This window comes from Zalophus californianus, chromosome 4 (genome assembly GCF_009762305.2).
Source record: "Zalophus californianus isolate mZalCal1 chromosome 4, mZalCal1.pri.v2, whole genome shotgun sequence".
In the NCBI taxonomy this organism is placed as follows: domain Eukaryota; kingdom Metazoa; phylum Chordata; class Mammalia; order Carnivora; family Otariidae; genus Zalophus; species Zalophus californianus.
In genome coordinates this window covers 94,418,799-94,440,478 of record NC_045598.1, presented here as the reverse complement: position 1 = coordinate 94,440,478, position 21,680 = coordinate 94,418,799, and positions in this window count along the sequence as shown.

Genomic DNA, 21,680 nt, shown 5'->3' with positions numbered 1-21,680 from the left:
ATTCAAGAAGTCTTTGTCTCTCTCCGTACTTTGCCCCGGGCTCTGGGATACAAAGATGAATGAAGTAGGCCTGATTTTTACAAAAGGTACTATATACAGTGATAGAAGAAGAAAGGAATTGTGGGTTTGACATATAGAAAGTTCTCAGTAAGCATCCGATGAACAAATAAATATTTCTTCCATCAAGCCGGTTATACCAAATCTTATCCTTACACAATTAATTTTGAAGAAATCTAAAAGCAAGGCTTTCACATTTATCTGGTTAAATTGATCTACTTGGTTTTAACCATTGTTGCAGCCTGTCAGAATATTTTTAGTCTTTATTGTAGCACACGATACATTATCTATTGTATTCAGCTTTGCACCACCTAAAGGTCTGGCGTCTCATCAAATGCATTGACAAACACGGTGGCCAGGATGGCATAGGAGAAACGCCTGTGACAGCCCACTAGGGACTTCCCTCGGCGGGTTCCTCTGTGCCTAGGATATCTGGGCATTGGAAGAGCTCCTGGAACGAAACTCTACAGATGCTGCCAGTAGTCACTTCGGGGGCCCCCAGCCTGGTGTGGGGCCAAAGCAGCCATAATTCCTTCTAAGTAGTGACAGCTCTTTATCAGCACCCTGGTTAAACCATGAGTCAAAGGGGCCAGACATGCGGCATCCCATCCCCATCAACTTGCAGAGCACTCTGCACTCTTCTTCTTCTTCTGATCCACCTGCCACACCCCTGCCAGAAGGATCTGTAATTTAATTGGCTACATCACTTACCTGTTTAAAACCCTTCTGGGGCAGGTTGCCTGAAACATGAACCCCAAGCTCCCAAACACAGTAAAAAGGCCCTCCCTGGTTTAGCTGTTGTGTATTTCTTGAATTTTTTTCCCGACACCCGATTTTTCATAATTTAAGCTCTATAAATCCTTAATTAGTCATATTTACCAACATATATCTTAATATTCCACTGCTGTACTTTTGCTCATGCCATTCTTTGTGGAAGAGATGCCTGCCCTTCTTCCTGCCCCCTTTTCCTTGTCTATGCTTCTCAGTCTTCCAGAACAGGGGGTCCACTCCTTTGTCCCACAGCCTGCATCCAGGACTGGTTAGAGGGCCCTTCTGGGCTCTCCTAGACTCCTGAGCATAATCCATCACCGAGTCACTTAGTACACTGATGCAATCATTTGTCTGACTAGACTCAAGTCACCCGGAGTGGGAAGATCAAATATTGCTTATCAGAGACTTGCCAGCTACTATTCTAGGACCTGGTATATTGTCAACGTGCAATAAATGATACTTGAAACTTGTGTGTGTGTGTGTGTGTGTGTGTGTGTGTGTGTGTGTGTTCTCAGAGCATTTCTGCTAAGTCCTAATGATTTCCCTGAGAGTTAGAATAGAAAGAGTTTTGAGGTGGAAATTGAGGCTAACTCTCTCAACTGGGATTCGAGTCTAACTTGACTTCCTAACCTGTCATTTCCACCAGTAGCCACACTGCTTTGCTGTATCTGTAACACCTAGACCAAATGTATTTGTGGCCCTGGCTTTCCTGGGAATGCTCAGGCATTGTTTTGGAAAGAGGAGGTGAATTTCTACCAGGATATAAATGACAAATCGCTGAGCTTATCTCTGTCAAGAAGTGTTCCTGGAGACCCTCTGCCTTATCCTACTGGAACTCATCTTTATTGGTAAGATTTCAGATAAACCAGCAACTGGCACAGGAAATACCACCTGTTAGAAATTCTGGGTAGTCCCGAGGCACTGGCCACATGCTAGGTCTCAAGGTTAGGAACATACTGGAGGGCTGACAAGGGGGGTGGGAAGGATGAATGGGGCAAAGGAGAGAAACCTGGTATATGGCCCTTGAAGGCAGAAGTCTAAGGCTACACCTGCCCCCCCCCCCCCCAGGCTTACAGAGAAGCTGGGCTACGGACGAAACCTCACACCTGTTCAATCGAGGCTGTAGCTCAGGTCTTTTAAGGCTACTGAGCATAAATAAACTGTCCCTCTATGGAACCACGATGCCAGAAATCTCTCACATGGACAGAATATTTATGAGGTGGCTCCTTGGATCTTCAAGGCAGGCTTTGAGCTCAAGTTTTTTCTCCTGGCAGAGCTTTTGATTACAGTCTGGGGCTGCTTCTGGCTTTGTCACTGGTGGCAGCTGTCGTCCTGTGTGTCCCCTGGTTCCCTGTCAACAAGGAACAGGAGGCTGTGCTGAGGACAGCTGGCCAGCACCCTCCTGGAGGAACCAGAATTCAGGGCCCAAGGACCCTTAGCCAAGAAAGTTTGAATGCTCAGCTCTATTTGGAGGGTGCCAGGCAGAAACGGAGTCTGCAAGAGAGCGAGGCGAAGAAGAGAGCCCAGGTTAAAGCCATGTGTTGATCATCCAAAAGCAAGGGAATTATATGGAACACTACCCTTGTACCTTCAGGCTGGCACAGGCTCCTCAGAGACTGGCTCTAAGGTGAAGACAGATTGGTGGAGAATAGCTTCCCTGCCCCTGCCCATAGTCAGCCTTCAGCCCTGTTCCTCACCCTCTGGGCTGACTGTCAGAGACTGTGCCCTCCCTACACCTGTTCCCTCCTGTTTCAGCTCAGCCCCTTGTGGCTGCCTTCTGCTCCGGACTCCCACCCACCTCCCAAAACCTGACAGTGGATAGGGGCTTCCTGGTCAGGACCTGGAGAGCTCCAAGCCCAGCCAGGCTCCTTGGAAATGCAACCGTTTCTGGGTTGGGATTCCTACTTGATGGGGCTCCCAGACTGTGCTTTAGTGCCCCCCTCACCCCCCATTGCCACCACTGCAGTGTGTCCTGATCACCAAGCCACTCCCTCACTATTTACTGCCTCACTCTGCCTCAGTTTCCCCGATAAGCATGGTTGACAGCCTCTCATGGGTCTAGATTCTTCCGCTCATAGGCTGGGTGTGAAAGGTACTCATATATGGTTTTGGAAGGGGTGGAAAGAGGTAGAAGGTGCAGCCATGGCGTGACCTGATGAAACACTCCCCAGGCACCTGACAAATGGGTAAGTGACCCTGATTTCTTCTCAAAGGCCCCTCCCACCCTGCCAACGAGGAGAATAAGCTTCACACAATCGTACAGCAAAGCATGCAGCACCTCTTAAGTTGGAAACACGTGTGGAGATGGAAAGATGTTAAGGAGAGGGAAGGAAAAGTGGTGGTGGGACACAGGTTTCCAGGACCAGAGTGGGTCTGTCTGCACATGCCTTTGGGTGAGTGGAGGAACGAGAAGGAATGTTCGTGGGCAGGAGGCAATGGGGAGCTGAGCTCCTGGTTTGCTGTCACTGGTCTTGCCTAATGTTTATTGGTCAAGTGCCTTGTGCAGGCTCACCACCCGTTGTCTCCCATAATCCTCACAAGGACCACTGAGGAAGGCACCGTTGTGCCCACCTGCTGATGATGGCTCAGCTCAGAGGGGAGGAATGGAGGTGGTTTTGAGAAATAGTGTAATGATAACAAGCCTCCCACCTGTGCACACACTTTGCAGTTCACACAGTACTTTCATCTCTATTTTTTTTTTCATACTCATGGCCACTGTGGGAAACAGTCAGGAAAGGAGCAGCCATGTCCATTTGAGAGACTTCACATGCCTTCCTTGAACACCCACTGTATTGAATGCTGAGGAATATCTGCTCCTCTAGGAGTCTGTGGTTTAGATGGTGTTCTCCCATCTAAAGAGTAGACAGGGTAAATCCGACAGCAAAGATTCAGATAGCACAGTGTCTGAAACCTCAGACTGCTGCTGGGGCCTCATGTCCCCAAGAAAGCCCGGGAACTTGAAGAAGTTAGTGTATTGGAAGGAAGGTGTGGAAATAGACCCCTCACGTTTCTTTCAGCTGGCTTGACTCTAACCTTATGCAGTGCCTCCCATCACTAGCTGAGGTCGCGTGCAGACTCAGAGATGATAAAATGCCTCACCAGAGGAAGCCCGGCTGGTAGTGGCTGCACGAGGACATGAGTGACAGTTTTTTGGAACTTGCTGCAATATTTTTTCCCACCGTGCCACGCTGTTTCCTGAACGGTCAGGGGCCACTTTACTGGACAAGATCGAATATCCTTTGGATAGTGATTTTTATCTTTATAGGGCCAGCTTTAGTGACTGCTTGTTTCTTTATTCCTTCTTCGCCTTACCCACTGCAGCTGCCTCCCCAGGCGTTCAGCGTCCTGGTGATGCTCCCGTTCGCCTTGAGCCTTTTCTAGACTGCCCCAGCAGGCGTCCCTCCCAGGCAGGCTGCCGAGAACTCACAGATGCTGGCGCTGTGATTCAGGGCCGACCCCCCCGCCCCGGGCAGCCACAGTCAATACTGGAATCTGAGTGTGGGTCTTCAAGAGGGATGCGCTTCGGCCCACGCTGCCTTCCCCTCCACTGCTATTAAAGCCTCATGACAAGCTTTCAAGGCTTGACAGATGCACATCAGCTCTGGTCAGAGATTTCTAAAAGAATTTTATTGCTTTGTGTTTGTTTCTGTGTATCATTACTGGGTTTTAAGACTCCAGATGTCCTTGGGGCTCAACCCTTGATTGCAAGTGGGAGCAAAGTAAAAATGAGCCCAAGTGCTTGGGGAAGACGGGTGGCAATTAAAGATCAAGATGAGTAAATGGGGAAGACAGACACCGTCCCCTCTTGCCAGGACTAAATTAAACATCTGCCTTGCCGGATGACTCTTGCAGCGTCCCAGAGACTCAGGGAGCGGAGCGGGCTGGAGAGGGGATGCTTTGTTATTAATAGTACTTTTCTAATGGTTTCCAGTGAATTCGCAGGGCTTTTTTAGGAAGCCAATCAGGGCGTCTGCAAAGTGTGATAATCATGTTCTTGCTTTTCAATATTTACTACTTTTACCTACCTTGGTCAAGTTTTTAACCTTTCCGTGACTGTTCTCTTATCTGCAGAGTGGGCATAATAATGGTACCACCCCGAATGCTACCAACAACCACAGGGTTATTGTGTGAATTAAGTGAAAAACCAAAAAGTACTAGAAGCAGTGCCTGGAGTGTAGTGAGCATACCATACAGTTGTAGTTATTTTTATTATTATTTATACATCATGTCTTATTTAATCAGCTCAGCCTTTCAAAACAGCAATAAATAATAGTGGTAATGGTAATCGGACATTTTATGTTGTTTCTGGAACCCAGTGGGGCTTTATCTAATCCATCAAGTAGGATGTTGACTCTTAGCATGAGTGAATATATTACTGAATCTCCCTCGGGTGTATCTTCCATCCTCTGGAGCACATATGACTAACCAAGGCCTCCTGTGTCCTCACCGCTTCTTGCTCATACAGACTAGTCAGCATGATGTCATCCACATAATGGATCGATGTGATGTCCTGTGGGATGACCGGATGTTCCAGATCTCCTTAGACTAGATTATGACAGAAGGTAGTAGAGTAATATAGCCCAGGGGCAAAACTGAAAATGAATATAATCTGTTCCATGTGAGCGTGAACTCTTTCTGATCCTCTCTCTTGGTTGGGGCAGAAAAGAATGCATCTGTCAAATCAGGGGATGGGGGGCACATTGTGTGCCTGAGACGCTATGTTTGATATAGCCGCTGGGGCTGGGACTCCTGCTTGGTTAAGCCAATGGGAGCCCATAGTCACTCTCCAGAGTCCATCTAGTTTCTACTGGAGTCAGGCTGGAGAATTAAATGGAGATATGAAAGGGACTTCCCACCCCTCCATCCTTTAAAGATAGCATTAAATCTTTGCCATCTCTCCAGGAATGATCTCCTCTTTTTTATTTGCTATGTTGGCCAAAAAGGGGAGAATCAGAGACTTCCACGTGGTCTCTCCCTGATGTTAGCTTTTGCCCCACGGGCCACGGACCCACTGTGGTGTTTACTCCAACTGCCGGTTACATCAATCCGATGATACCTTAGAGAGCAGGGAAATGACCACCAGTTGGGTCCACAGACCCAGTGGACTTCTAGAAGCTGACTTTGATCAGGTTGCATTTATTACCTGGCTCCTCTCTGCCCCCCCTCTGACAGTGGCACGATGAAGGTGTAGGTCTGGGTGTCAATATTAACTTGGACCTAGTGTCCAATAGTCCTCAAAATGGGTATTTCTCTTTTTCCAGTGCACAGATACTCAAGTAAATGTCTGTGGATCCCTTTGGGGAGTCTTTACAGCATATACTTGCCATACTGATACAGGTTCCTTCATCCTGGGGACCCAGCCATCATCAGATGATTTCCAGATCTGAAAATTGGCTCTGCAAGGGATCATGCTTTTTATTGGAGCAACTGACCTCCTCCTAAGAATACATTCTTACCTTCTTCTGACTGCATACATTAAGCAGAGCCCATCTATTTTGCTCCTAGGAACACTGTGTTCTGTTAACCATCTCCATAATTCTCTACAGGTCAGGATCCCTTGGCTGTCACCCTGACTTTGCCAGTCATTACAGTAATTGCAGCTTTCTGGCTTCTGGTAGGTAAACGCTATCGCCTGACTTCTATTGCTTGGAGTGAGTGCACTTGGAGGGCATCATCCTCATTGCCCATCAGCCAAGCTCCATGACCATCTCTGCTACCTTTAGCCCTGGCCTGCAGAGGGGAGCCATAGCTGAACTTTAGAGTGATTCAGGCACCCTCTTGCCAGTGCCATCCCGATGGCCCGAGCCTCCTAAGTCACATAATCCTTAACTGGGTCTTCTGGCCTCACTTCCCTAAACTTTTTATCCTTGCCCCATCTGCCACAGCAATTTACATATTTCAGCTTTGCTCCGTATAGGCCTTCACTTTTTTCTAAGCTTCTAAGAGCCACCCTAGTAGAGAGTTCATCCATCTCTTGGAGTCCTTACCAGGGTGTTAAATTTAATTTTGTGAGAGTGTCCCAAAGTCAACAGACCCTGGTTTATCAAGTCCTATGTCCCCTTGAGCGTGCAACTTACACACTCAGTCCTGTGGGTACCTCCTGGGCTCCTGACTGAACACGTTAGCTAATTCTCCTAGCTCCTTCAGAATGCAATCTCTTTCCTCCCTTTTCAGGTCCAGCTTTTCCCTAGTGTGGTCATGAGAGATTTACCTCTAGTTATCAGAATGGCAGCAAGGAGGAGGTAGGGACAGCTCCTGAAGTGTAGCTCTGTTTCCTTGTGTGAGAGAGGCCTCTGCACTATCTTTCCATGTGGTGGAAGTCCCAGCTCTTAATAGGGAAGGTGGGCCCTCTGCAGGCTCTGAGGGTCCAGGGGAGGCTTCAGGACACAGTCCCCTCAGGTCTCCACCCAGATGCCCCACCCCATTTTTCACGGCGCCAGCTTTTCCCAACAAGGGCCTTAGCTTTAGCAGAACAGAATCCCCTTGACTGAGCCATTAAATCATTCTTGGTGAAAGCTCCATGACTCTAACTATAGATCCCGAGTTGTATCCATTCTCTCACCGTAAGAATTAAGGGCCTCTACCGAAGAAGTTCCGGGTTCTCAGACTTAGTTGTAAGTTGCTCAGATGCTCAGTATGGCACTGTAGGACATCAATGCAACTTTGTAATAACCGGCCAAACCCATAGTCCTTGTGGTTTTGTTCCTCATACTCTTTAAATGCCAGGATGTTCCCTCCCCCAGAATGTTTTCCCAAGTCACCACTGTGAAATTTTTAGCAATAAAACCATTGACTTGTGCAAGGGACTACCCATGGCCCCGGCATACCACCCAACAGGGTCCTCCCTTCCTGATGAGCAGAGAGTGATCCAGTCTCTGAGCCCCATCTCTGCCCCAGTTTTCTTGGGCCACTTCTGGAATCAACTGCATCATTTGGTGGTGCCACATTGGGCTTAGAAGTGCAAGAGATTCATTGGAGGTATGCTCATGAAAGACAGGGAGCAGAAACCTAAAGTTAGCAGGAAAACTCTTCAAACCCAGATGCGGAGCTGACACCATAAAACTGGGGGAGGAGGGACGAAGACTGGCTGGGAGGAGCCTGAGACCGCGGGGCAGCTCTGACAGAGTCTCAGTCAGTGTACCGGGAGATCGGGTGCATGTTGCTCTTAAAAGAGTCCCACGCTGGGCAGAAATGGCCAGGCCCAGGGATTCCCTCTGTGCTGAGTGACCGGCCGCTCGCTGCCCGGGGAGAGCATGACCTTGGCTCAGGCACTGCAGCAACCTGAAGGTGCTGTGGCTGGAGGCTGTCACCTGCTCTCAGAGATGCCCCTCGGCTGCCACACTATGACTTAACAAAATCCCCAAGTCGTATGTCTGTGAATATGTGAGCACAAATGTGCATAAAGATCTATAAATAGGGGCACCTGGGCGGCTCAGTCGGTTAAGCCATCGAGTGGTTTTGGCTCAGGTCGTGATTTCAGGGTCCTGAGATCGAGCCCCGCACCCTCACACACCCCCAACCCCTGATGGGCCTTGGCACTCAGTGGGGAGTCTGCTTGGGATTCTTTCTCTCCCTCTCCCTCTGCCCTTCCCCCTGCTCTCACGTGTTCCTTCTCTCTAAAATAAGATAAATAAATAAAATCTTAAAAAAAAGAAAAAGATCTACAAATATACCACCAGGCACACAAAAGAACTTACCTCTCAGGAATGGAGTAATAGTAGGAGAATTGAAGGAAACACTTTCACATTATATTCTGTGTATCTCTGTCTTGATTTAATTTTTATGATAATTTATGCTCATGATAATAATTTGTGTGACTAAAACTAAACATAAACTTATCCTCTGAAGCCCCTTAAATCCTTTCTCTTAAATTCAGCTTTGATGTGTATTAACATCCCACCTTTGCTTTTTGAAATTTGCGCTTACCTGGCGTAGCTTCACCAACACTTTTACTTTTAATCTTTCTGAGCTCTTTTGTTTGAGGTATCTCTCTTGAGTTTAAATAGTTTGAAGATTTACTTACTTATTTGAGAGAGAGTGAGAGAGGTGAGCAAGCAGGGGGAGGGGCAGAGGGAGGGGGCTAATCCTGAAGCCAATTCCCTGCTGAGTGCAGAGGCTGACCCTGAGATCATGACCGCAGCCGAAACCAAGCATCAGCAGCTTAATGACGAAGCCCCCCGGGCACCCCAAGTTTCAATATTTTAAATTCAACTTGAGATTTTCTTGTGTATTGAAGGGGATTTTTAAATCTATGTTTTTTTATTCTTATGACACCTATCGTTTTGTTTTATGCTACAGCCCTTGGGTTCCTGTTTGTACGCAACAGAAATAGAATCTAACTCACAGAGCGGAAAAGGTACATATTGTCCTGACTGGGAAGATAGAGGAACAGGCTTGGAGAAGAAGCAGGAACTATGGAAGGCAAGACAGAGCTGAGATCATGAGGTCATGCCCCGGGGAGGTGCCAAGGACACTGCAGCTGGACCTTTCTAACTGCCACCCCCGAACTGCACTGTTCCTGGTCACTTTGCCCCACGGGACTCCTGACCCCATAGCTGTCATCCCCATAGAATCTCTCAATGCACCTGTGCTTTGCGCCACTCCTCAACTGTCAGAGCCACAGGTGGGAGCATTGGACGGGCTGAGCCCAAGATTCAAGGCTGGCCAGATTGTCAGGGAGAGAGGGATCCCACACCTTAACTTTTAACCCAGGAGCCAGAGCCCAGCCAGGTGCTGAGCAGCCAGGAAAAACAAACACCCACCATGTATGCATTGGTTGTTTATGACTTCTTTTCCTCTCTTTTGGTTTTTATTCTTTATTTTTCCCTTTGCTTTTTAAAAAAATCATCTCCAGTGTTTGAGAGCATAGGTACCACATTGAATATGCTTACATTTCTGAAAGTTATCTTTTACTTATTTATTTATTTATTTTTTACTTTTTGAACTTCTTACTTTTGTGTCTCACTGAATGTTTTAAGTCAACAGTGAAACTTTATCTTTGGGTGCCTCCTGTTTAAGACTAAAGTTCTAACAATCTTACTCTTTCCCCTATTCATTTCACCATGCCTGCCATGGCCATCTTTTTTCCCTTGGTATCATCTCTTTTCCCTTGCCTCTAAATTCTGGGAGTTTCTCAAATTTGTCCTTCTAATCACTGATTCCACTTTCTACTAGGAAAAAAAAAATCCTCGTTTTTTTACTACCTCCCAAATAGACTCTAATTCTTCTTCTTCTTTTTTAAGATTTATTTTATTTTATTTATTTGTCAAAAGGAGAGAGAGCACAAGCAGAGGGAGAAGCAGACTCCCCGCTGAGCAAGGAGCCTGATGTGGGACTCGATCCCAGGACCCTGAGATCATGACCTGAGCTGAAGGCAGACGCTTAATGGACTGAGCCACCCAGGCGTCCCAACTCTGATTCTTCTAATACACAGTTTTACTTTCCTTCAAATTCTTCCACATATCATTCAACTCTTTTTTAAATATATTATTACATGTTTATTTCACTAAGTACTGAGTTCTGTTGATGTTTCCTAGAGGCATTGTATTCTTGCGTCTTGTGCAAAATGTCAGATCATTTCTGGAAATTTTCCTCTGGGTCCTATAGTGTATCATTTTCAGTGGTGTATAAGCAGAGTGACTAAATGGTTGTGGCTCAGATACTTGGCTATGGCAATGGTAGGTTTTAATTTTCTGTCCCATTGAAAAGATCATTAAGTCTTATATGATTACAAATTAAATTGAATCATAAATCGTTAGTTTTCTTTCACAAATGATTTAATATACACTTGATAGTTTTATCACATTACTAATAGGAAAATAATTGATCTGCTTTCCCCTTGCCCTCCCCACCCTGCATCTGGGCCTCAGAACTCTGCATGTGTTCACCAGCTTGCCTCTCGCTGTCTTCTGGATGATGCTCCTTTTCTCTTGTACCTTGGGCTCCCTATCAGACATGTGCTCTTGCTCACCTAGAGCAAAGCAAGGTCTTCCAAAATGTTTAGATCATCTCCACTTTGTAGGCGTATCAGGGTAGACTACATTCTATAACAAACAACTCCAAAATATCAGTTCAACATAGGAAAAAATCATGTTTCGCCCACATCCCAGTACAATGTGTATTGGTGTTGGGAAGTGAGGCAGAGGCTAGTTCCCCTACTCATAGAGGGACCTGGGCTCCTCCCATATGGTGTCTCCACCCTCCTCTTTGCCTTTGGGACCCTCTCTATTCAATCAGAGGATGGAGAAAGAGCACGGAGGATAGTGCTTGGGAGGTTTCTATGAGCCAGTCCTGGAGGTGGCCCCGTCACTCTGCCCATATTCCACTGATCAGAACTCAGGCATGTGGGTGCACCCAACCGTAAGGAAGGCTGTAAAATACAGTCTATCTGTGGGTCCAGGAAGAAGTGAGGAGCACCACCAGCAGGCTCTGCCGCATAAGGAAAAGCCTCCATGTGATATGAAATTAAACCCAGGAAAGGTTTCTCATTCCCATTCTGCTTGTCTCTTAGAAAGCAGAAATTCTCTCCAGATCCCGTCGTTCAGTTATCCGTGAGGCTTCGTTTACAATGTTGTGAATTTTCATCCTCATCTATGTTTCTGTGGTATTTTATTTTATTTTAAAGATTTATTTATTTATTTTAGAGAGAGCAGGGGGGAAGGGCAGAGGAAGAGGGAAAGAAAGAGTCTTAGGCAGACTCTGCACTTAGCTCGGAGGCCAACTCGGGGCTTGATCTCACGACCCTGAGATCACAACCTTAGCCAAAACTGAAAGTCAGACACTCAACTGACTGTGCCCCCCAGGCACCCCTCTGTGGGTATTTTAGTGGGCAAGTTGATAAAAACTTCACTGGGAAATGTTAGTCAGGCGCAATTTTAAACTGGAAGGTTTCCTTGAATCTTTCCTGATAGATGTTTTATTTTAGGTTGTTTTGTTTTGGACCTCCATGAAGGACTGCACATTTATTTCCCTTAAGGTTCATTTTGTTACAGTGAGACCATCATTTGAACCTGTAAAGATTTCTTTGTATCTCAATACTATCCCCAGGGATAACTTGGCGTTTCTCCAGGAGGCTGCTGTGCATAAAACCCAGATCATTCTTTCTGGGGCAGATGGAGGTAAGTGAGGGAGGTGGAGAGGGCTGGTCTCTCTTGTATGATTTGGTGACAGGTTGACCAGAATATTTGTCATAGCTCCTCCATCCTACAACTCAACTGGCCACTACCTTCTCCTGCATGGTTCATTTGTTTGCTTGGTGACACTGCTAGAAGACTGGGGAGAGAGAAGGAAAGAGGCCTGAGAATACCAGTCACTGTGCCATTAAAGACCAGCCAGTGTCCCTCCTCCCTCCTTTTTCCTACCCCTGGCTGCTCTAAAGTCAAGTTGCTGGGAGTACTTATTCATCTCTGCTTAAATGGGAAAGACTGTGGTCCTCCCCCTCTAGGCTCTGGTTGAACAATGAGTGCATTTAAATTGGAAAGCCAGTGTTAGATGTGATAGTGAATTCTATGTGTCAACTTGGCTAGGCCATGGGACCTGGATATTTAGTCAAGCACTGGATTAGATGTTTCAGTGAAGATACTTTTTAGATGAGATTAACACTTAAAGATTAGACTGTGGGTAAAGCAGATTATCCTCCATAATGCGGTGAGTCTCATGTAATCAACTAATGGTCTTAAGAGGAAAAAGACTGACCTCTCCTAAGGAAGAGGGAATTCCATCAGCAGACTGCCTTTAGACTCTAGCTACAACATCAAACTCGTCCCTGGGTCTCCAGCCTGCTGGTCTACCCTGCAGATTTTGGACTTCTCAGCTTCCATGATCACATGAGCCAACTCCTCAAAATCTCTCTCTCTCTCTTATCTATCTATCTATCATCTATCTATCTCCTACTGGTTCTGTTTCTTGGAGACAAAGTCACTATCTCTAGACATCCTTCTTTGCCTTTCCCCCACCTGTTTTTCTTTAGCTCTCCCATGGCCCAACCTCCTCCTCATAATCTGTGTCATCACCATGACCATTTGTGATGTGTCAGAAATTGCAGAGTGTTTATATCTATTATATAATTTTTTCTTCACAATAATTCTACGAGATAGAAATTATTACTTTCCTCATTCTGCAGATAAGGAGATTATGGTCCAGGGAGGAAAAATGATTTGCCCAAGATCATGTAGCTACTGAGTAAAAAAATAATTTTCAAACCTGAAATGTCTAACCCCAAAGCCCTCAGTAATAATCACAATCACTGTAATATCTATTAGAAACTTTATTTCACAGGTGTTATACAAATCAAAATTTACCATACAGAAGCTGAGTTTTGCTGGAGGGGAGGTGGATGGGGGGATGGGGTAACTGGGTGATAGGCATTAAGGAGGGCACGTGATGTGATGAGCACTGGGTGTTATGTGCAACTGATGAATTACTGAACTCTACATCTGAAACTAATGATGTTCTGTATGTTGGCCAATTGAATTAAAAAAAAATTTAACATGCAGTGACATCCAGAAGCTGAGTGTCCACAAGGGCCACTGGTTTGGAGAGCACCATGGACACAGAGAAGTTTATGCAGCTAAGGGTAAAGAGCAGTCTATGGAATTGATCAGATCTGGGGTCAAGTTCTAGCTCGATTAGATTTACTGTCTCTATGAACTTAGATAACTTTCTTAACCTCCATGTTCTCAGTTTCTTCTTTGGTAAAATAGAAATAACACTCCTTACCATGGTTTATTGAGGATTAATTGAGATAAAGTATGCAAAATGCATGTTTTAAATCATCAGTGAGTAATAACCTCTCAATAAACAAAAGCTATATTTTTAAAGGACAATTGAAACACGGAAAGCAAAAGCCATAGATGGAAAAAACTAACTGGCCAGGAGCACAATATCTATATCTGCTTCTGCTTTTGAGGTTTAGGGTCAGTGACTCACTCAATTTACTTGCTGCCAGGAGATTTTCAGCAGCGCCCAGCTGAGCACCAAGAGCAAGAGAGAGGAGGCAGCAGTCAGACAAAGTTGTTTGGACCCTTCAAGTAGTAGCATTCTTGGTACTATATTGTCACTTTGTCCTAGGCTCTGGCTCTAAAGTCACATTCTAGATAACCCTCTCTTTAGCCCGTGCTTTATAGCTTTGACCCTCAATGAAAGGAAGGGGAGGAAAGCAGCTCTGAAAAGTCAGTGTTTCCTGTTGCTGCAAATCTTTGGGGAGATCTTTAAGGACAGTGAGGGGATAGATGAATGACTCCTAAAAGACGTGGTTGCACTTCTTTTGGTCTGCTGAAGGGAGATAATGTTTTTTGGCACCATCAAAGACCTTACTAAAGGATTCTAAACATTTAACTTCATTAAAATCTCACCACCAATTCTACTCTGTCCTGAGGCTGCTAATGAAGGGAAAGAGTCATTTGCAAACTTGAGCCAACGTGAACTATCCTGGCTCCCCCTGGAGAAGATGCACATGGCTTGTGTCAGCTGGGTGGCTTTACTGAAAACCCAATCTCATAATCAAAAGCTCTGTAATTCAGTCTCGATTATTTTATGGTGTCCCACCGCATCAACCAGCTGCAAAGAGAGTCCTGCATTTGGTGAATTACCCATCCCTCTCCAAAGAGCCACACTAAAGGAATTTGACTCCATTTACCATATGTTGCCTTTTTTCCTTTTTCCTGAGAAATGATTTCCAAATTGTACCTACTCCTTTCTCCTGCAACCAGAGCCCAAAAAGGGAAGCACTGGCAGAAATTCTCATGCTTATAGATGAAGATCGTTGCACCTGAATAAGTGTCTCAGTGACCAGAATGGGGTTGGGGTGGGTATATTCACCTCATTCCCTGACCTATGAGTCATCTATTAAGTGTCTGGAGATTTTGAACTTTGTCTGGTTTCCTGGGATTGGTGGTTCTTCCAAAAGGACAAGACCATGATTTTAATTTTGATAGGTGATGAGACAGACATTACTTGTGTTTTTTGTTTGTTTGTTGTTGTTTTCCCAAAGGTGTTGGATAGCACCCAAGACTAGGGTCCTAGGAAAACCTTAAGAATTCCTTTTTCCTCTCTCAACCTGACTGGTTTCTTCAAAAGGTCAGGAGTATATCAGATCTGTATCCAGCATGCTCCCCACCAACACCTCCCCCCCAAAAAGCCATAGGATAGATCAGGCCAAGTTTAACTTAGTAGATCTCAAGGGGAGAAGCATGCACTAGGACTCAGAAGTGCTGAGTGAGTTTCAGACCCCCTATTCTCATGCTGTGAGAACCAAACTCTCTTAACCCCAGTTTCTTTATCTATAAAATGGGGAAAACTATACTGGCTTCACAGAGTTGTGAGGAAAAAACAAGATGCACTTTGTGAAATGTGCTTTGTAAATGCTACCATACTTTACAAATACAAGTTATTTTTGGTTAATATGAAATATTAGGCCAAAACTTTGTTTGCTACATTCCTCTTACATCTCTTGATCCCAGGTGCTTAGGGCAAATCTCTTGGCCCTGACGTCAAATGTCAGAAAAGTTCCCCACTGTGCTCTGTGACTTGCAAAACAAATTCTTCTTCAAAGTAAAACAAAACAAAACCAAAACCATTCTTTTTTGTGTGTGTGTCCAGGGTCTGCATGGAGAACAGTGATAAATCCAGTTAGTAGATGTATAAAGCTTTTGCAATTTAAAAATCAATTTTCAATATGCTTCTTAAGTGTGCCTCACAACAACACTTGGGAGGTACATTAGGACAGATACATGCCCATTTTATAAACAAGGATACGGGACTCAGAATCTTGCAGCATTTAAGTGGTAGACCCAGGACCTGAATGCAAGTCTTCTCACCACAAATCACAGTCTTGCCAGTACTGTCCCCCATACTACACTGACTACTCGAACAGAAGGATGTGCACAAATCAGTCCCATCGTGTCAGAAAAATCTGCCATCCTGAAGGAGAATCAGCTGCAGACCCCAGTGGCTAATGTTTTATCCACCCAAGAGTCACAATAGAAAGTAAACAAATTCTGTTCTCAGGGAACTCACATCTAATACACAAAACTAAGTTCTAGTCAACAAGGGTCTCCATAAGACTCTGGTCTCAGATTACAGTTGTTGTTGGTGGTGATGATTATCACTGTGTTGGAAAGGATAAATTCAGGGGACTTCCTGGAGGAAGGGGTCCTTAAAATTTAAGAAGAGTGGGTAAAGTGACAAATATCTATAATTCAGGTTGACCAAGATTCAAAGGAATGGACTGGGAGTAGAGATAAGAGAGCATGTGTTTGCCTGCTCTACAGTCTATGGACTTTTCTACTCCTCTATACCTGTAACATAAACTTGAAATAGATCCAATAACTATAAACTAATATTTACATAATGTGCTAGTACATAATATGCTTGCAAAGCACTTTGATTTTTGTTATTTGTCAAAATTTAATCTTCATGGCAATTTTGTCAAGTAGTGTCTTCGTCTGGGTTTCCAGAAACCTGAGATGAAGGTTTATGCAATACTAATTTGTTAGGCAATGCAAGTGCAGGGAGTAGGAGTGAGGGAAAATAGGAGCTAACCAGGGGAAGAGAGAGCACCAATATATGGATGCATCACTGAGCTGGCCCCTGCCACATGTGACTGATAGATTTCATGGTGTAGCTCTCTGAGAAACTGCATAAATGACATCTCAGGATTGTCAATCTGGAGGAATTGGCAAAGCATTTATCCACTGATTCCTTTCTCCTCTAAGATTTGCCCCTTGGAGAATTATTCGCCCACACTTTTGGAGGATCCTGCAACATGCCAAGTCTTGAGGACAAGAAAACACTGTGACAGGAGACAAGCTGCTCTAGGTGCAGGCATAAGTTGAGATACTGTAGGATAGCATTTACTTGAAGTCAGTAAAAGCTCATGCAGCGCTGGTTATCACAGTAAGGACTGAAAGAAGAGACTTGAGACAAGACCCAAGAGGAGCTGAAGTGGTCCACACAGGGTGTCTGATACAGTCCACCTCTTGTGCTGCTCAGCTCTTGTCCTCCTATCTGGCTCCCATTATACAATACGGAGCCATGCTCAGGGCCATCCCTGAAGGGGGCCATATTGTGGCTGCAGTTCTTTTTTAGTTGGCTCCAATCTACTGTGTTGAGTCATCTGTGAACTTGGCTGTTCTTTCCTCCTCCATCAGCTATTATAGGGAAACCCCCCTGAGGTCATAGGTTTGAGGTGAGGAAGGGACATCATTTCACTAGAGGTAGATGATACGGAACTCTAGGCCATACAGTCATGTGATTTATTTAGGCCCTTTGAGTCTACTTGGGCCTGATCTCCAAAAACATAATTTCTGTTAGACAACTAATTGTTACTGTGCTCGGTGGGTGTGGTCCTTTTCAGATCATGATGGGTAACTCAGGTCACATATTTACTTGGTATTCCATGGTCAGGCATTTGGTTTCTGCTAGGATCCAGTGGCTTACCAGGGGCTATTTTTTAAATGGAAAGTAGTTCTCTGCTGCAAAGTTCTGGCCTTTTTTCAGAACTTAGGTTCTGTACTTTAAAGCGCCTATTGAAGCTTGCCAACAGACACAACCTTGTCTACATGGATATCTTGAACACCATCGGATCTGCTGAGTCATACACCCTCTGTGGCAGGGAGGTTGTTCTGCCACTGGGGTTGCTGCAGAGCTCTTTTGTTCCTGGCCCTATTTGAAACTGGCAGACTGCTGAGTCATTCGAAATTTTGGTTAGAGCATCATACCCTAGTGTGGTATATTCTACCCTAAAATCCAAAGAAGTCTATCAGCACTGTGCCTTTCTCTTAATGGTAGGAGATGCAAAGTGCAGTAACTTGACCCTTACCTTAGAGGGAATGTCCTGATATGCCCCAAACTACTGGACTCATAAAACTTCACCAATAGGTCAGGCCCTTGAATCTTCCTGTGGTTTATCTCTTACCTTTTAGTATGCTCATGTCTTAACTAGGCATCTAGAGTAGTTGCCTCTTCTTGCTCAGTGAGTCCAGATAGTAAGATATCATTAATAATGAAGCATAGTACTGTTCTATGGAATTTTAAGATGATCAAGATCTCAGTAGGCTATATTGTGATGGAGAGTTAACATAGCTCTGGAGAAAGACAACTAATGCATATTGCTGTCTCCATCCTATGCAGATAACTGCTTTTATCCTCTTATTGATGGGAATTGAGAACTAAGTATTTGCCAGTTCAATAGCTGCATGGCAAGTGCCAAAGTCTATGCTAGTCTGCCTCAATAAAGACATCAGATCCAGCACAGCAACTATGATTGGGGCTGCCGCTTACTTCTGATAGCTCACCATCAAATGCCTATATTCACCCGTTTTTTTTGCAGGGACCACCCTGGTGAATTAAATGAAGATATGATGAGCCCATTGCCCTTATATCTTTTAAATCTTAGATGGAGGTGCTAACCTCTGCAATTTCTCCTAGACTGTGCTTCTGATTACTATTTTGCTCAGTGAAGAAGGTGGGGAGTCAGTCAATTTCAGAGGCTTTCACTTGGCCATTACTAACATAATGACCCTTACTTCATAGACTAGGGAATCATTGGGAGAACTCTGCCAGCTTCTAAGTACATCTATCCCAATTATACTCTTGGAGGCCAGGGATATAGCCATAGAGTGGGTCTGCAGACACAGGGGATCTGTTGCGAGATGGACTAGAGCCAGGATTCTCTTTATTACTTGGCTTCCATGAACTCCCCCTCTAATTAGGACTACAATGACATTTCAAGTCCTATGGGTTGGTGTCAGAACCCATATGGAAAGGTCTTAAGAAGTCAAGATATTTCCCTTTCTCTGGTGTACATATACCCTTAAAAAGAGCCACATGTTCCTACTGGGAAGGCTCAGAGGAATATTTGCCATATATACTTGAGTTGGCATTGCAGGGTCCTTACTTGAGGAGATCCCGTCTCATCTTCAATCAGTGAGCTCTGTGTCTGCATACTGTCTTTGATCAAAAATTAAATAGGGACCATGATTTTCCATTTTGGTGGCTGGATGACCGCCAGCAGTCTTTTGCTCATTAACTCTTGGAACTTAATTTTTTTTTTTTTACACATAAGTTGAGAAATACTGTGTGTGACTCTAGGAGCATGTGACTCGAGGAGCACAGCCATTGTGCAACGGCGTGCTGCAGCCAGCTCACCTATCAGTTCACAAGAACCGATAGTGCGTATGTCTTCCCAACTTGGTGTTGAATGAAGTCAGAATGATGGCTTGAAAATGATCATGATGGGAGGATTTACACTATGAAAACTGGCAAATGCTACAAGTAAGGTTTGTCTGTTTTTTTCAGAGAACTGGTCCTTAAACATTTACCAGTCCATTACCACCATTGCCAGAGATCCCTAATGTTCAAAGCACCCTGATTTCTACTCTGGCCTTGCTGCCCATTACAATAATTATGTCCACCATGCCTCTGATGGTTAAGTACAGCCACCCAACCTTCACCTTTCTTTTATTCTATCAAATCCATTGATGCTAGGAATTGGGTTTGATAGGGTCTGTGGCAGTTCTCCCATCAGCTATTTCAGCTCACAGAGGAAAGCCCCCACCATTACGTTTCTCAAAGATACTAGTGCGTGTCTCGTGCAAGTGTTCCTTACTGCCTTAGTGCAGGGGCTCTCCTCTGGGCCATCCTGGAGGACATGGTCAGGAGGCCTCAGGTAAGACAAAGCACATTCATTCACATGCCTGCTTTCCTGATCTTTTCTTCAATATCATGCCATGGAAGTTCTAAGAGCTCCACCTAATTTACCACAGGTCATTATCATGTCTGAGTCAAGAAGTCATCCCAACAGATTGTGCAGATAGGCTCTAGGTGTCCTTTTCAGAATACAGGGAAGATCCTCCAAGTCAAAATATATTTCTGATTTAGTCCATTTCCTGCCCTCCCACAAAGATCCATTTCTAGACACTTTATCCTGGTTACTGCCTGTAATTCCTTCAGCATGTAAGCAACTTCCTCCCAGACCAGAGATTGCACTTCACTGCTTGAACTGTGCTGCAGTGTGATCCTGGTGATTTCCTTGGAGGCTTGAAGGATAGCTGAAGATTTTGTAGAGAACAGTCTTCATCTTGCAAAGTGCCAGCCTCATCTCCAAGCAAGAAGAGGCTGCTCTCCCGAGCAGTGGAATTTGAGGGCTCAAGATTCTCAGGCTTGTCCACTCAAATGCCCCCAATCCAGGTTTCATGATCCCTCTCTTTTTCTGCCTGAGTCTTGACTCCAATGTAAGAGAGTAGAAGTTGAGCATGTATTCTTCTTGACAGTTACAGCACCTGTACAATGAGATGCTGGGCTTGATCCTCAGCATTGTGCATCCTGAAGTTTTAGGAAATGAGAGTCTCCTTAAAGCTGCCACAGAGGACCTCTGGCTTTCACAGTGTGCTTTGACTTGGCAGTTAGCTTCCCCAAGCCAAACATTTTCTTTAGTCAAGGTTGCCAGTGCAGTGAACAAAAGCCAGGTCACTCCACATAATTATCAGTGCTCATATACCTTTCAAGTACCACAGCCATCATATTCAGTGCCTCATCCTACACATCATCACAACCTGAAGTGAAAGCTTAGTATTTCTATACCACTGTAGGCTATAGGCTATCACCACCCTCCCCACTATTAGCAATGGGGCCCTTATTGCCATCAGACTGAGTGATCCGCCTTCAAAATCCCATCCTGGGGGCAGGGGTCTACTTTCCAAGATCTGCCGTCTACTCTGGATACCAGCTGTCTTAGCCTGGGTTAAGAAAACAGAGACTGAAAACAGGAAACAGAGACTGATTAAGTTTTGTGTGCTATTGCTTTGTTAGAAAGTACAAACCCACGAAGCAAGAATGAGATCGAAGGGGTGAAACAGGGAACAGAAGGGTTACTGTGAGGCTGTGTTAGCAACCAGCTGCTCCTAGGTGTCACTGATTACTTGACTGGACAAGATCATCCTCTGAGAAGCCATGTAGACAGCATCTTGGCAACGTTCAACCAGGGACATACCTGGGGAAGAACTTACCCACGGACTCCAACTCCTGTTTTTCCCTTAGGGGCACTAACTCCCCTACATTTCTGGTTTGCACGTATGTGTGTATCAAGCAGGGTCCTGAGATGTTTCCTGCCACAACATCAACAGACAGCCCGATTGTAGGAGGCCAGGGTTGTGCAGGAGGGGGAGGGGTGCAAGGCGCCATTGGGTCATGCCTGTGTGAAGTCATGCAGAGCTCATGTAGAGCTGGAGGCTTCAGTGGCAGATGGGACAAGAGACAGGTGAGGCCAAGTGGTGCCTATTCAGTGCCTCATCCAAGTAGGTAGACTGGACCATCAGATCCTTGAGGACAGAGACCGTGTCTTACTCATCTCAGAATATCCCTAACATGATGTCTGGCACATAGTTTTATTGATCAGTAAATATCTGTTAGTGTCGATTTAATGACTGGCATTATTTCCCCCATTTTTTTCCAGTTGCATTGAGCTATGATTGGCATACATCACTGTGTAAGTATAAGGTGTGCAGCATACATGGTTTGATTTACATATTGTGAAATGATTACAATAAGTTTAGTTAGCAGCCATCAGCTCATATGGGTACAATAAAAAGAAAAAGTGAAAAAAAGGAAAACATGTTTTTCCTTGTGATGAGAATTTTTTTCATTTTATAGATGCAGAAAACAAGGCTCAGGTGGGGCTGCCGACTTTTCCAAACCCAGCATACCTAGTCAATAGGGGCGTGGAGGCATGAACTCCAGACCTCCTCCTAGCCATGCTGAAGGTAATCAGGTCTCATAGGGTCCCACAGTGGCTATTCTTTGGGGGATAGAATACCATTTATTCTTCCCAAGTCAGCTCCTCCCAGAATTCTATT